Here is a 14,690-nt window from a genome sequence, read left to right on the forward strand (position 1 = left end):
GTCACCTCTCGGGCTCTGCTCTCATGCCTCCTGCTTCTTGGCGTCTGAGCTCCTGTATCTGGTCATGACCACCACGTGGTGGCCTCGTGCTCACCCCCAGGAAGCAAGGGACCACGGCACGTGGTGAGCCCGCTGGGCTCCAGAGGGGAGCGACTCCTCTCCAAACCGTCACAACCGACGTGTGTCTTCAACAAAACTGAAGCCTTCCCATAGCTGCAGTTGGCGATCACTTAGCTCGGATCGTGGACATTCGTCCCAGACACCGAGTGCTATCCGGACAATACTGTGAATGGCCGCACGGCTGCGACATTGTGTGGACGGCCACGACTCACCGAACCCTTCCTTTGGGGGAATTTGCCCGTTTGCCCCAAACAGGAGCAGAGGGGCCTTGGAGCCCCACGTAAGCCACGTGTCTGCCTCTGGGGAGTTCCTACCCTGTTGGAAGAGACCATCGTGAGCCAAAGCGAGGACACAGCGCACAGAATCTTCCGGACGGGTGCCCTGAGGGGTCTGAGCCTGGAGAGAACCAGGGAGACCTGCTTCAGAGGGCAGGGTGGTGGGGGTCGGGGGTGGTCATTCCGGAACGCAGCGCAGGTGGACGTGGTCGTCTCCACCTCATGACGTTCCTACCCCACGGGTCCCAGAAGAGACCGCTGGCTGGGCCCGGTCAGCCGCCCTGGGGGCGGGTGGTCCCGGTTAAGGAGTGACAGCCCAGACCCTCCCTGCTTCCAAGCACCCTGGGACAGTATGGCTGGAGGAGGCCCAGGTGGGGGGGGGGAGGGGGCTGACATCTGTCTCCTGGGGCGGGGAGGGGAGAAGCCCCCACGGCTACATTTGCATTGCAGCATCCACAAGCCTGCTTCCTGCTCCCCGGGGCAGGGTGGGGGTGGGGGGGCACAGAGGCAGGAATCCCAGTCCCCAGCCCTACGGAGAAGGTGGCATTGGCGTGGGAGGCTACAGAGGGCAGAGCGGCTCCTCAAAGGCGGGCTGTGGGGTGGCCTAGGCGCGTGGTCCGTGCGTCAGGGACGGGGCTGCGTCGGTTCCGTGAGGGGCGGCTCAGCCTGGAGGCCCCACCAGCCGAGGGCGAGAGGCTCCGGTGGCGAAAGCACATCCAGCAAACACACACACAGAGCAGCAAAGTTCTTTCCCTACGAGCTGAGTCCCGCTGTGTGCCTGGCACCGTCCCCTCCTCGCCGCGGCAGGGCCCGAGCCGGGGAGAAGGAGAGCGAGGCCCAGGCGGGTCAGGAGGTGTGCTGCCCCCCCCCCCCCCCCGCCACGGAGAACGGGGCTCCCCTCGGGACACCAGACGGCTGCAGAGAGGCCCCGCGGCCGAGTCCCATAGCCCATCAGTGGCCATCTGGTCTGCAAAGGAGATGACATTTATAGAACACCCAGCGTGCCGTGAGCCAGAGGATGAGAGGGAGCGTGGGAGTGGCGGGGACAGCGGTGGGGACAGCGGTGCGGACAGCGGTGGGGTAGCGGGACCGTAGTGGGGACAGCAGTGGGGACAGCGGTGGGGAATGGGGACAGCAGTGGGGTAGTGGGACCATAGCAGGATAGTAGCAGGGACAGCGGTGGGGACAGTGGTGCGGACAGCGGTGGGGTAGCGGGACCGTAGTGGGGACAGAGGTGGGGACAGCAGTGGGGTAGCAGAACCGCAGCGGGGACAGCGGTGGGGAATGGGGACAGCAGTGGGGTAGTGGGACCATAGCAGGACAGTAGCAGGGACAGCGGTGGGGACAGTGGTGCGGACAGCGGTGGGGTAGCGGGACCGTAGTGGGGACAGAGGTGGGGACAGCAGTGGGGTAGCAGAACCGCAGCGGGGACAGCGGTGGGGAATGGGGACAGCAGTGGGGTAGTGGGACCATAGCAGGACAGTAGCAGGGACAGCGGTGGGGACAGCGGTGTGGACAGCAGTGGGGTAGCGGGACCGTAGTGGGGACAGAGGTGGGGACAGCAGTGGGGTAGCAGGACCGCAGCGGGGACAGCGGTGGGGACAGCAGTGGGGAATGGGGACAGCAGTGGGGTAGTGGGACCATAGCAGGGACAGCGGTGGGGACAGTGTGAGCAGGGCTGAGGCTGGGAAAGGGGATGTGCCAGGGGATGGCCGTCTGATCAGGAGGCAGGACAGGGGAGCGAGAAATGCCTGAGCCGTCACCCAACCCCCCGGAAGCTGCTGTCACCTTCGAGCAGGGTCCCTGGGTCGGCCCCTCACCCTTCCAGACCTCAGGCCCCACACCTATCAAATAAGTGTTCCCAGCCACCTTGCGGGGCAGTTAGGAGACTGATGCTGGATACCAGAGGATGGGCATTTGTTCCCTTACTTACTATTTACTGAACACCTACTATGTGCGTCCACCCTGGAATAGCACACTGGGGGTTCTGACGGTGAACCGGGCAGCCGGGGTCCCTGTCCTCCTCGACCTCAGTCCAGTTGGGGAGAACACACAGTGGGCAGCTGTGGCTCCCCATCCTCCCGTCCCCGCCCTGCTCTGCGCGGGGGTGCCCGCTGCACTTTTTCATCTTCCAGACGGGGAAACTGAGGCAGCCTGGAGAGGGGAAGCACCTTGCCCAAGCCGAATCCCATTCTGGCCGCTGAGTCAGGGACCGTCCTCGCCGGAGGGTCCCGGAGACCCCCCCACCCCCGCCCCGGTCCAGCCCCGCCCTTCTCAGACCAGAACACTGAGCTCCACATCCTTTGAGCACCTCCGACTCTCTTCCAGAACATTCCCAGTAAGCGACAAGTCAGCCCAGGAATGGGCTCGTTTGAGCCGCTGGAAATCTCAGCTGGGATCCTGGCGTCTGGGGAAGGGCCGGGCTCTAAAAATAAACCACTCGCCTCAGCCTGGGAGAGCAGCCGGCGGGAGCCTGGTAAGCAAAAGCTGTCGCCTGACGCTCCTGGCAGATGACGGCGGGCCCGGCCCGGCCAGAGCGCCCCCCTTCTCGGGCAGCTGGCCCCTGGGATGGGCCGGTGGCAGGTGGCAGCCAGGAATATTTGACCCCTGGCTCCTCCCGGAGGCACTGCTACGCCCACGGGCACATATACACGTATGCCCCGACCCGGGACGCGCCCCACACAGCCTGGCCGGGGCTGCTCCCGAGGAAGGGGCTGGTGGCGGGCGCCCCGGACGCCCAGGGTTACCCTCTGCGGGCTGGACAGCAGCGAGGCTCGGCACAGGTAAGGGGACGTTTCATTGCCCGGAGGACGTGAGGCTGGGGTGGGGGAGTTCTGGCGTGGGGGTGGGGGCTCCTGTGCCCCCGACGTCAGGGAACCCCGACATGGGGGAGGCGGGTGACGCCACCTCTCCTCCCTCTGCACGGCCCCCGCCCCCCAGCCTGGTGGAGAACGGCCTGCCCTTTCCAGCTCTGAATGCTCTCAGCCGTTGCCAGAATGTCAGAGTCCTGTTGGCTCAATTAGAAGCCGCTGCAGGTTAATGGGGTTGCAGGAGCCGGATCGAAAAGTTCTGGCGGCCGGTTCGGGGGAGACGGGCCTCCCATTCTGCTCCAGCAGTGGGTGGGGACGTGCACAGGGGGCAGAGGGGACCCTGGCGGCCGGCCTCCTCGAGAGCCCTGTGTGGGGAAGATTCTCTAGAAAGACCGGGAGAAATCCCAGGGACCTACAGCTCCCAGGACGGGCCTCGAGATCCCTGGTTCTGGGTTGTACTTCGAGGTTAACAGGGAGGACGCCGTCTGGGCAAGGGCTGCTTTGGGCGAGGAGTCAGGCCGGAGGGAGCCAAGTCAGGAGGGGTTCCATTCCTGACGCTCTGCGCCTCTGTCCCCTGGGGCTCGGAGGGGCTGTCACAGCTGACTTTCTGCCCAAATGGATTTCTGTGCCTGATGCCTGGGCAGGATAGTCAGCGACAGACCAGGTGATCGGTGCTAGCCGACCTCCCACGCCCAGGAGGGGCCAGGCAGGGAGACGGGCTTGGCCAGGGGGCCTGCTGTCTGTCTTCACCCGTTCGTCGGAGGAGGGCAGGTGCTGCGGGAGATCGGGGGACAGGCCAGACCCGCCTTTCCTGGGCACGGGACAGAGTGTCACTTGGGGATGGGGGCGAATCAGGACGAGTCTCCGTGGCCTGAGAGCGAGCTGGCCTCTGCCACGGTCAAGTCACGTGGCCGCGCTGGTTCAGCCGGAGCCCCGGGGCTGTCCCGGCGTCGAGTCCGCGCCTCCCGGGAGCCGGTGTCCTTCGACCTTCTCCCACGTATCCCCCAGAACTCAGGGGCCCCTGCCCTCGGACCCGCCCGGGAAACCCAGCCCACGTACCCCAGCTCCCGCCCGACCTCCAATCCCAGTGGCCTGCGACGCTGGGACATGAAACCCAGTGCCGGCTTCCCCTGAGGCCAGCACTGCCCGCTCTGCAGTAGGCCACGTGCCTCGAGGGCCAGCCTTCCAGCTCGGGCCCCGGCACACGGCAGACTCACACGCGCACCCACACGCTTGCGAGAGCGCGGCTGCTCGGGCCCTGACCCGACCAGGATGTGGTCACAAGCTCCACGGAAGCGTCCCCTGTCACCCCTTCCAGCGCCTGGCGATGCCCCCGCCTCACACGGTCCTGGCCGGCTCGGGGGGCTGACGGATTTGGGTCCGGGGCACTCGGGGTCACCTCCTTCCCGCGGGGCGAGCGGAGTGCAGGAAAGGGAGAGTCCCCAAGTCTTGTGAGACATTAAGGCGCCTGTCTCCGGAACGTAGTCTTTGTTCTCCGATCTGGTTCATCGGGTTCCTGTCTTATGTTGCGCGTGAACACCCGGCCTTCCCCTCCAGTGCCTCTGAAGCGAGTCTGTCCCCGGGAGCCACCTCTGACCCAGCACAGCCTGTGCGGCCACCCAGGAAGCCTGGGGGGGGGGGGGGCCCGGGTGGGGGTGGGGGCTGTCCCAAGACCCACTGACTCGGTCACGGGGAGCCTTGTAGCAAAGGCCTAAACACCCAGCCGCGTTCCTGCCTTTGCCGCCGCGACCCTGCTGGCCAGCGACCAAACGCTAGGGTGGGGCCAGCTGCGTGACCCCTTCTCGCGCCTCTGACCGCTCGGGTCTACCGCGAAGAATGCACGGCTCTGGAAAGAGACCGCTCCGCAAAATGACACAGCCGCGCGTCCTCTGACGGTGTCGTGATGCGCGTCTGCCGTCGAGGCCGTCTGGAAACGCACGGTGCCCGCCGGCCACGGACAAGGCCCCCTCCGCCTTCGGCACCAGAGCCCTGCCCCCGACCTTGCCCCCCTGGCTGCCCTCTGTCACGCTCCCCACGCTGCAGATGCTGAGGGTAAAACCCAGGCTGCAGGTGCCCCGCTGGGGTCGGCGTTCTTCCGTCTCATCCAGGTTAAGGCGGCCCCTTAGGCGGAAGGGGGGCGTCTCTCCCCCTGCTCCTGACGCGTTGGAGCCACATCTCTGCTGCGTCGGTCAGCTTCTGCTGCAACCATGCTCTGTGACAAACGAGGCCCCCCTCTCGGAGGGACTCACGTACTTTTCTCGCTCTTGGGTGTGGATTTGGGCTGACGGTGGTGGGGTCTGGCCGGGCCGAGCTGGGTTCAGCCGCACTTGACTCCGGGCTGTAATGCGATCAGGCAGGAAAGGAGGGGGCCAAGCCGCGTCAGCCACGCCTCAGCTGGCGCCGCTGGGGTATCACCCGTCCGCCCGACCCCAAGCGGATGGGGGAGGGTGTAGATCCCACCCTATACTCTCCTGGGGACACTGCAAGTTCAGGAGATGAGGGGGCCTCGTCTTCCACATGCACGTACCTGACTCTCCCTGGACCACACGGCCCTGATGTTGCAAATATCACTGGGACGAGGTCAGGTTGGGTGTCTAGAGGGGGAACCAGCGCCCAGGTCACGGCGTTGCCCGCAGCTTGGGGGGTCGAGGGAGGGGAATGAGCGGAGACCAGGGAGCATGGAGGCGTCCTTGAGGGGACGTCTTCACGGGGGAGGTGGCCCCATAAAAGGATTCCAGCAGGCAGGGGACCGGATGGAGGGCATCCTGCAGGCAGGAAAGCAGGGGCCATAGTTGGTCCCGCTGCTCACCTGCTGAGCATACAGCCCGCCGCCCCCTGGGGTGGTGCAGAGAATGCTGCCCGGGCCCCTCCAAGGCCCCTTCTCTGCTCCTGAGTTCCTCCCTGAGAACTCTGTCGAGCTCCTCTGACCTGCTCTGAATTAAGTAGTCACCGGGAGCCTCTGATCTCATGATGTGCATTATAATTGTCCTGTTCTTTCTTGATCATTCCTGGTGGCTGAGCCTGGGGACACTGGGCTCGGGAGAAAGTCTGCAGACGGGCAGAGGAGGCTGGAGGGTTAAAGGTCACTCACAAATACTCCGCTTCTCATTAATCCACACAATAAAGAGCAGCACAGCCCAAATGCCCTTAAGCCAGGAAGGTATTTAAATACCAGCCGCTCAGAACACCGAAGGGGAAAGGAATGGTTTTTTCAAGTTAAATACTCTCTAAATCTCCCCAGATTTCAAGAAACGCCCTGGGCAGAGAGGTCACTTACGGAAATAAATCCCATCTCAGAGACATGTGTTCAAGGGGGCTCTCCCGTGCCGGTACATGCCCCTGCCAGGCGGGCGGAGCAGGAGACAGAAAGGCCTGGATTAAGGAGCGTCCCTAGCATTGTAACCGGGTGCACCTCCCCTAGCTTTGAGCCTCTGTTTATCCATCTGTGAAATGGGCCAATCCTCTAGGAGGGCTGGGAGAAGGCAGGTTGGGAGTGCATGGGGCCTGGGGGAGGAGGGAGCAAGGAGGGACCCAAGGGCACAGGAGGGAGGGAGGGGGAGGCCGAGGGCGGAGAGAGGTCCAGCTGCTGTCCCTGACTGGGGCCCCGAGAGGCCCCAGCATGCGCCAGCCTCAAGGCTGAGCGTCAGAGACTCTCAGCCCCACAGAACCCGCCCTGCCTCACTGTCCTTCCCGGAGGGGTGGGGGGTGGGGGAGCTTCACCATCGTCTCCGGCCCAAACGGGAAAGAACTGAGCCCGTGTTCCTAACAACTGAGTGTTTGAACCCGTAAGAAATAACACGAAGGCCAGCCTGGGAACAAACGTTCATTAGCTACCAGCTCGTCCTGGGTGAGAACCAGTTTCCGTCTTACTGTCCTTATCCTCCTTCGCCAGGGGCCATCGTTGAGGGCCTACTGTGTGCACCAGGCGTGGACTGGGGGCTCTGGAGCCAGACAGCCTGGGTTCAAACCCCAGTCCTGCTGCTTACCAGCCACGAGACCTCGGTGAGCCTCAGTTTCCCACCCTGGGAATGGGGGTCTCGCGGAGGCGCGGTGAGGGGGGCAGGCGTTAATTTGTGCCGAGCACTTAGCACAGAGCCAGGCACAAGTGGGTTCTCCAGAACACCACTGGCTGCTGTTGTAAAGACATTTCTCCTGGGGGACGTCCTCCAATCTTGGGTAACCTGGATGGGGGGGTGTGGATGGCCACCGGGAGGGGGGACCACGGCCTTGGGGCTTTGAGCATTCTTTCGGTGGCTTTTCAAACAAAAGGTTTTCTGGAGCTACTCTGATTGGAGGAGATGCGAGCCCCCCCCCCCCCCCCGAGTGGAGCCCCCACCCCTGGAGCTCTCCCGCTCACCCGGTGGGGGGGGTACAGTTAGACCACCCCCCACGGACAGCATCTTCCCCTAGAAACCCCCTGGGCCTGGGGCCAGTCAGAGCCCCCCTCCTAATCCCAAATCCTGGTCACACAGCTAAGGAGAGCCCAGCGGGCTCTGGGCCTGCCTTCCTCAGCCTTCTTCCTTTCCATGGAACATTCCCGGCGGCCTGCCCTGGGCGGCTTCCACCTGGCAAGAGGCTGAGAGAAGAGGTGGGTTCGAGGAGGTGCCAGCCTGGTGGGGGCCACACCCGGGTCTCCCTCGGGGCCGCTCCCTCTCGGCTCCCTCCCCACAGGGGTGGGTCCCCGCCGTTCTCCCCTCCCTTATCTGTCTGTCCCTTTTCTCTCTAGACCCTCAGTCTCCCTCCCCCCCATCCCCCCTCCCTCTCTCGGCCTTGAGTGGCCCTGAAATAAAACCGAAGTGTCCTCTAAGGCAATTTAAACATATCAAATGCTTTCAGTTCTTAATTTAAAAAGCAGACGAGTGGGGTATTTTCTCTTTCTGTCTCAAAAAAGTGCAACCAAACGACCAAATGAGTTAACGGATTCTTTTCTCCCGCTGCCCTCTCTGCGGGGCGCTGGGGCCTCGTCGCCCTTCACGCTAATCCCACCGACCTGGCAGCAGGAAGGACTTCACGCCAAGAACGTGCACGTCTGGGCCTCCGAGGCCTTGGCTGGGTCCAGGCAGCAGTGGTCCACCTCTATCCTGCTGGGCTCCCCCGGGACCCTGTGCCTGCCCCCCGCGCCCCCCCCCCCGCGCCCCCGGATGCCAATGCAGATGCTGGCTGATGGTCAGCACGGCTCTCTACCCCTTCCCTCCGCAGCCCCGCACTGGGGCACTCCGTCACTCGACAGGCACGACCATGGGCTCCAAGGGGCCAGGGGACATGTCCAGAGGCACCTGCCGTGTGTCACAAAGCTGGAGCTCGAGCCTCTGCGCAGAGAAGCATTAGAAGCAGGGTGAGCGTCGAGGGTCTGGGCACTGGGTGTGGTGACCCTACTGTTCAGGCCCTGCCGGGCGCTTTGTCCCAGGTCGGGGCCGATCTGGGGCAGCGAGGGCCCGGCCGAGTCACTGAGCTGGTAGCGGTGGCCACGCGTGTGCTCTGCAGGCCGGGGACGGAGCTTGCTCGCACGGGGACTTGCCCACGCACGTTCGCCCAGTCGGCCGTGTGGCCCGGAGCGGGGTGGGCCTGAGCTGTGTGCCGCAGGGGCAGGCAGGACTCTCGGGGGGCTTGGGGGATGGGAGGGGGCCTTGGGGCCTCGGATACAGGCAGAGCTGAGCAGGCCCCGTCCTGGGCCACCGTGGGCTTGGTCACCATGTCCTTAACTTACACAGCGGTGACACCGTTCCTGGCACAGAGGCGGCCGGCCCTGCCCGTCTCCCGAGGGTGCCAGCTGGCCCCGAGCGCACACAGCTCCCCGGGCCCCTGAGTCCCCAGGCTCCCTCCCACCCTGAGGTCTTCGCACATGCTGAGCCCTCTTCCCTCCCGTCCCCACCCGCCTGTCACTTCGTGTCACTTCGTGCCACTTCGGTGTCTTTGTCCTCCTTGGCGCTCCACCACCCCTCTGCTCCCAGCCTCAGCGCCCGCGCCCTGCACCCTGCGCTCGTCTGGCCTCATGCCTCCCCTCTTGCTGTTCCCGGGGCCCCTGTTCTTCCCGGTAAGTTAACTTCTCCTGATTCAAGCATCACCTCCTCCGTGAAGCCATCCTGACCTCCCCCCGACACCCACTGGACCCACGCAGACTTCCAGGAGGGAAGGCATGGGGACGGTGGCTCCACGGCGGACGTGTGCCCTTTCCCACCACGAGAGGGGACCCCTCAAGGGCAGGGACAGTGGCGGCCTGAGCCCGCGGCGGAGGAGCCCTTCCCAAACAGGGACCGTTGCCACCACGACGCAGCAAGGCCCCGGGGATGCGCGGGAGCTTCCGGCACTTTCTCCCGGCCACAGGGAACCTTGTCTTCCTCCTTGTCTTCCTCCAGGCCACTGCTCCGTCTCTCGCATCCCCAGGGAGAATCCGGAGGGGCCGCTAGGTCCTAGATGAGATGCAGAGCTGAGAAAACAAGCTGAGGGGGCGGGGCAGGGGCGGGGGAGGGAAAGAACCTGTTCACTGGGACGGTTCCTGAGCTTTCCTTCGTTGGAGAGCGTCGTGATCGCGGGCAGAGTGGAGCAGAGGCCATGACGCGAGCGGGCAGGCCCAGGCAGTAAGAGAGGGTCCGGGGCTGCGAGCAGGACGGAGGGAGGGACGGAAGCGTGAGCAGGGTGGGGGCGGACCGGGTTTGGGGTGCGGTTGGCTTCCCTGCAGAGACTGGGCCTCACGGGGCCACGAGACCCTTCTGGGTGACGTCACGTCGTCGTTACGAACCAGGGGTTCTCCCGCCCGGGGGCATCCCAGCCTGCACCGCACCCCGAAACGTCACTCTTGGGGTGACTGTCCACACCCTCTAATCGGGGCCAACTGAGCACAACAGTGAAGTCTCCCCGCTTCCTGGATGCAGCACAGAGATCAGAAACCCCGTTCTCTGCCGGCCTTCTCGGGCGAGCGGGTCTCAGAGCCAGGCTGCCCCCCAAGTGCAAGTCCCGAGCCGTGCGATCTCTCCGAGCTCAGTCACGGGCAGCACGAGCCACTCCTCGCCGCCCGCCCATTAGCCCCCTCGGAGGCCCGCGGACAAAGTAGGTCCTTCACGATGAAAGACCGGGAGACGGTGAAGGTTGCTTGTGCCTCCCCGTTAATGCTCTTGAGAAAAGCGAGTCATCTGGCCCTGCTTCAGAGGAGCCCCTCGGCCCGTCTCAGGCTCTCGCCCCGCCGGGACGCGTCGCCCCGAATCGAGGCGCAAGGTGGGCAGAACCGATGGGATGGAGGGGTCAGCCGGGAAGATGCCAGCTCAGTCATCAGTTCGCGGCCCCAGCTCTGCAGGACGCGGCGGGGAGAGCTGGGGCTTTTCTGCAGCCTGAATCCAGCTTCCGTCCCCACGCCGGCACCTGGGGGCTGTGTGACCTCGGGCGACTGACTCCAGCTTTCTGAGCTCCAGGTGGCCTCCTCTGTAGAGCAAAGCCCAGCATGCACCTGGGGCGAAGGGGACAGACGACAGAGCGAAAGGAGAAGGCTCCAGAAGGGCCTGGAGCCCATGGAGGCTGGAGCACGGTGACGGCTGTCAGGTAACAGGCTGCCAAGCTTAGGACCCCAGGCCCCTCCAGTCTGTCCCCTGCCCTTCGACAGGTGTCTTCTTTCTGGAAGACGCCCGTCATCACATCCCTCCCCAGCTGATCAGCTCGGCGTAAAGCCCAACCCCTTTCTGGCCCCCTCCTGCCCCTGCAGCCCCCACTCTGCTACCGTCTGCCCCGCCCCCCCCCCCGTGAGACAAAACCTGGGCACCGGGCCTTTGCACGTGCTGTGCTCCCCAGACCAGCATCCCCGCCCCCCCCCCCCAGAAGACCCCATCCCCCGCCCACTTCACACTGGCCGTCTCCTCAGTCAACAGTAGACCCATCTGTAGCCGAGAGAACAAGCTCATGGGGGACGCTGGCACCAGACCCTAGAACTGGCGATACCAGGACAGGGGCCGGGAGCCCAGCCGGCCTGGCTTCCAAGCCCCGAAACTCAGTTGGTGGTGTAGACAAGCGCTGGGGCTGACGTGGTCCGGCCCGAGGTCCCGTGGGGGCCTTGGTGGCATGGCATCTGTGCGAGGAATCGGTGTGGGCTGGCCCCCATGGGGACCCTGCCTACCGCCACCGAACCGCCAGCTAGGATTCCTCTGAGGACCCGTTGCGGCAGGATCGGTCACCGGGGCTCCCGTAGCGGTCAGGTCTGCGGGTGTATCGTGGCGCCCACCGCCTCCGCGAGCTTCGATCGCGTAAAGACTCCAGTCTGGCCCCCAACTTCCGTGCGCCATCAGACCCCCCTCTGCTTCTGCCCGGGCTGTTCCCCTGACTTGGAAACCCCGCCCCCCCACCTTGGCTTCTGTGAACACGGGGCCCCTTCCCCGAGTCGCCACACGGCGGTAGGAACTGACTCTCCCCGTGGGCCCCCGGCACTGTGTTCGGTTTCCAGGTCACCGCTTCTGCTCTCGGTCGCCGCGCTCTCGCCCCCACAGCCACGGGGCCCGGCCGGAGGAGGCAGATGTCCGTGGAGAACGGGGCACCTCAAGAAAGGACAGCAGTCTCACAGCATAGGTTGGAAGGCAAGGAACACCCTCGCCGAGGAAGTGACATTTAAGCCAAGACCTGCGGGAGCGAGGGCAGGTCAGGGAACAGCATCCCGGGAGAAGGAACGGCGTGGACGAAGCCCCTGGCGGTCAGGCTCGCGGCAGCCGGCCTGCCATTTCCGGGGTTCTCTGACGTGCCGGGCTCCAGAGCCCTGTGACGCAGCGCTCCTGTCACCTCCTTTCCATAGTCGAGGAGACTGAGGCTCAGGGAGACAGAGTGATTTGCCAAAGGTCACGCAGCAAAGGGACAGAGGGCACCGACGTGGGCCTGGGACCGCATCCTGTGCAATTTCCACCCCAAGGCACAGCCTGCTTGGCGTTTATGCGCGGGAGCTGGCAAAGCGCCGGGATCCCTGCGCTCGGAGAGGGAGAAGCCCCGTCCCTTCCAGGAGGCTGCAGGTGCCTGGCGGCCTGGCGCGGCCGGGGCGCCCGTGGGCCGGCCTAGGAGGCGAGCGTTTAGCATCCATTATTCCCCGCTAGGCCACAGAGCTTATTGCTGCCTCGGTGGGCACTTCAGGACTATTTCCTCAAAGAGCGGCAGGCGGCCCCAGAGGAGCCGGCGGGCTCATTCGGCCGCGCCCCGGGATGCCGTTTCCGCAGTCAGAAGGCTTCCGAGTTCCGAGTTGCCACGATTTTTCAATGCATTTATAATGTAATTGGATTTCAGACTCCCAGGGAGCCCCGGGATGGGGCCAGTCCAGGGCCGGGGAGCCTCCTTGTAGGAGCGGGGCTTTGGTGCGGCCCGCTGGACAGGTGGCCGGGATCCCGGGCATTCTCAGGGGATGGTCCTGTTCCCCCCTGGGAGCCGGGGCCTCGGAGAGCCGGCAGCTGGGCCTGCCGGGCTTCGAATGTCAGCTCTGCCATTTACCAGCCCTTGGACTCTGCGCGAGCCAATTTGCCCCCCACCCCAGAGCCTCTGTTTTCTCATCTGTAAAATGGGCTGTCGCCAGGAGTAAATGAGCTCACTGTGTGTGCGCGATCGTGGCAGGCAGCGAGGCCCATCAGCGCTGGCTGCGCTCGCGATGTGATTCTGAAGCACCCAAGCAACGCGCCCAGGAGCAAGTTCCGGCCGCCGCCCGTGGGCACCCTCACCCCCCCCACCCCTCACCTGCCGGCCCACTTCCTCCGCGGCCTCACTCCTGCTTCCTTGGGGCCCCTCGCACATCCTTTGTCCCTTCTGGCCTCTGAGTTTTGCACGTGCTGTTCCTTTCCATATCCCTTCTGCAGGCTCGGCCGCAGCGCCGCCTCCCGGAGGGCGCGCAGCTCTCTGCGCCACCGCGTCCCCTCCAATGACGTTAGGAGAGTCTCTCTGCTGCTTTCTGGTTCCCCCCCCCCCCCCCCCCCCCGCTGTCAATTAAAAAAGTTACATGCGCGCCTGGTCGTGGGTCACGCGTTTGCCAATCTTATGGAAATGTGTCCCCTGAGGCGCACAAGCTGCCTGCCCAGCCCCCCCCCCCCCCCCCCCCCCGCCCAGACCCTCTCCCACGAGCCAGCGGCTGCTCTCCGCTTTTGCTTCTAGTCCCGCGGTTCTCTTTAGGACACGCTTCCACGTCTTTCTTATCGACCTCGCACAACACGCGCCGCTCCTGCTCTGAACCGGAGGCTCGGCTCGCCCACGCTCCGCTCCCCGTGCGCCCCCGCCTCCCGCTGCTGTGCTCCCCGCACCTGCCCCGCGGACTCCGCGACTGGCCACGCTAGGCCTCCGTGGCCTCCGTGGCCGGGCCCTCGCCTCCGGGCTCAGTCCTCCGCTGCCTGAATCTGGACCTCAAGGCAGCAGCCCCAAGGCGCTTTGCGGATCAGGGCTGTCCCCTGCTTAAAACCACACAGCAGCTCCCAGGCTGGAGTCCAGACTGTGCTGTGGCCTCCAGAGCCCACGTGGGCTGGCCCTGGGGTCTCCCCACCTTCAGGGACCCCACCCCCAGACCAGCCCTGCCACCTCTCTTATTTTTTAATTTTTAAATTTTTAATGTTTCTTTGTTTTTGAGACACACACACACACACACAGAGTGCAAGTGGGGAGGGGCAGAGAGAAGGAGGGGGGACGCAGAATCCGAAGCAGCTCCAGGCTCCGAGCTGTCAGCACAGAGCCCGACGTGGGGCTTGAACTCAGGAACCATGAGATCACGACCTGAACCGAAGTCAGTGCTCAACCCACGGAGCCACTCGGGTGTCCTCCTACCGCCTCCCTTAATTCCTTAGGCCTGGTCCTACTCTGGCTGGAAGTCTGCTCCCCGCTGGCCCTTCCTGACATTCATTCCTTGCGAGCTTTAGTCCCTGCTGGCCCATCAGAGGACCTCCTGTCCCAGAGCTCAGCCCCCAGTGGCCCCGGCCGTTCTTGGCCACTCTTGGTGTCTCCCTCCCATGTTGTTGGGTTTCGCGTCTGACTCTCGCATGAGAGAAGGAACTGGTTCGCTCTCGACTGTGCCCACGACCCACCCACGTGTTTGCAGCTCTCCGGAGGCACCGGGCAGAGCGTCCCCTGTGCGCAGGAGGAGAGACGTGGCTCCCGGCTTCTCTGTTCACTGGCACCTTCCCTCTTCGCCTGCTGCGTGGGGCTGCTCCCCCCCCCCCCCCCCCCGTCGAGGTTGAGGGTGGCTACGATCCAGGCAGAACCCTCAACCACTGTGCCTCCTCAGGTGCCTTCACATCTACGAGTTGGAAATTAGTCAGTAGGGCTTACGACGTAAGCGTTACATAAATCTTAGGCCCCGAGGAGCCACGAAGCGTGATTGAATCCGCAGACGGGACGTATGATCCCAGCTCTTGAAAACACACCCCTGGGTGGAGAACCTACCTGGCGCACAGCTCCGGGGAGATACTTGTCCCCGCGGCTCTGCATGGCCCGGCGGCCCCATCACCCGGTCCCCACTGCCTTCTCCTGGGCCTGGGGTTTGCAACAGCATGTG

General features: G+C 64.6%; 1 protein-coding gene across 1 annotated transcript in view; it reads left to right on the forward strand.

The window, feature by feature from the left end:
• The first annotated feature begins 2,892 nt into the window (after window positions 1–2,892).
• The window catches only part of SHISAL1 (shisa like 1), a 135,112-nt gene continuing 123,314 nt past the window's right edge, over window positions 2,893–14,690 (forward strand). The window contains exon 1 of the mRNA XM_058741062.1: window positions 2,893–3,178. The gene's annotated coding sequence lies outside the window, so the exon portion shown is untranslated. The remainder of the gene's footprint in view (window positions 3,179–14,690) is intronic.

This window comes from Neofelis nebulosa, chromosome 8, assembly GCF_028018385.1.
Source record: "Neofelis nebulosa isolate mNeoNeb1 chromosome 8, mNeoNeb1.pri, whole genome shotgun sequence".
Lineage (NCBI taxonomy): Eukaryota > Metazoa > Chordata > Mammalia > Carnivora > Felidae > Neofelis > Neofelis nebulosa.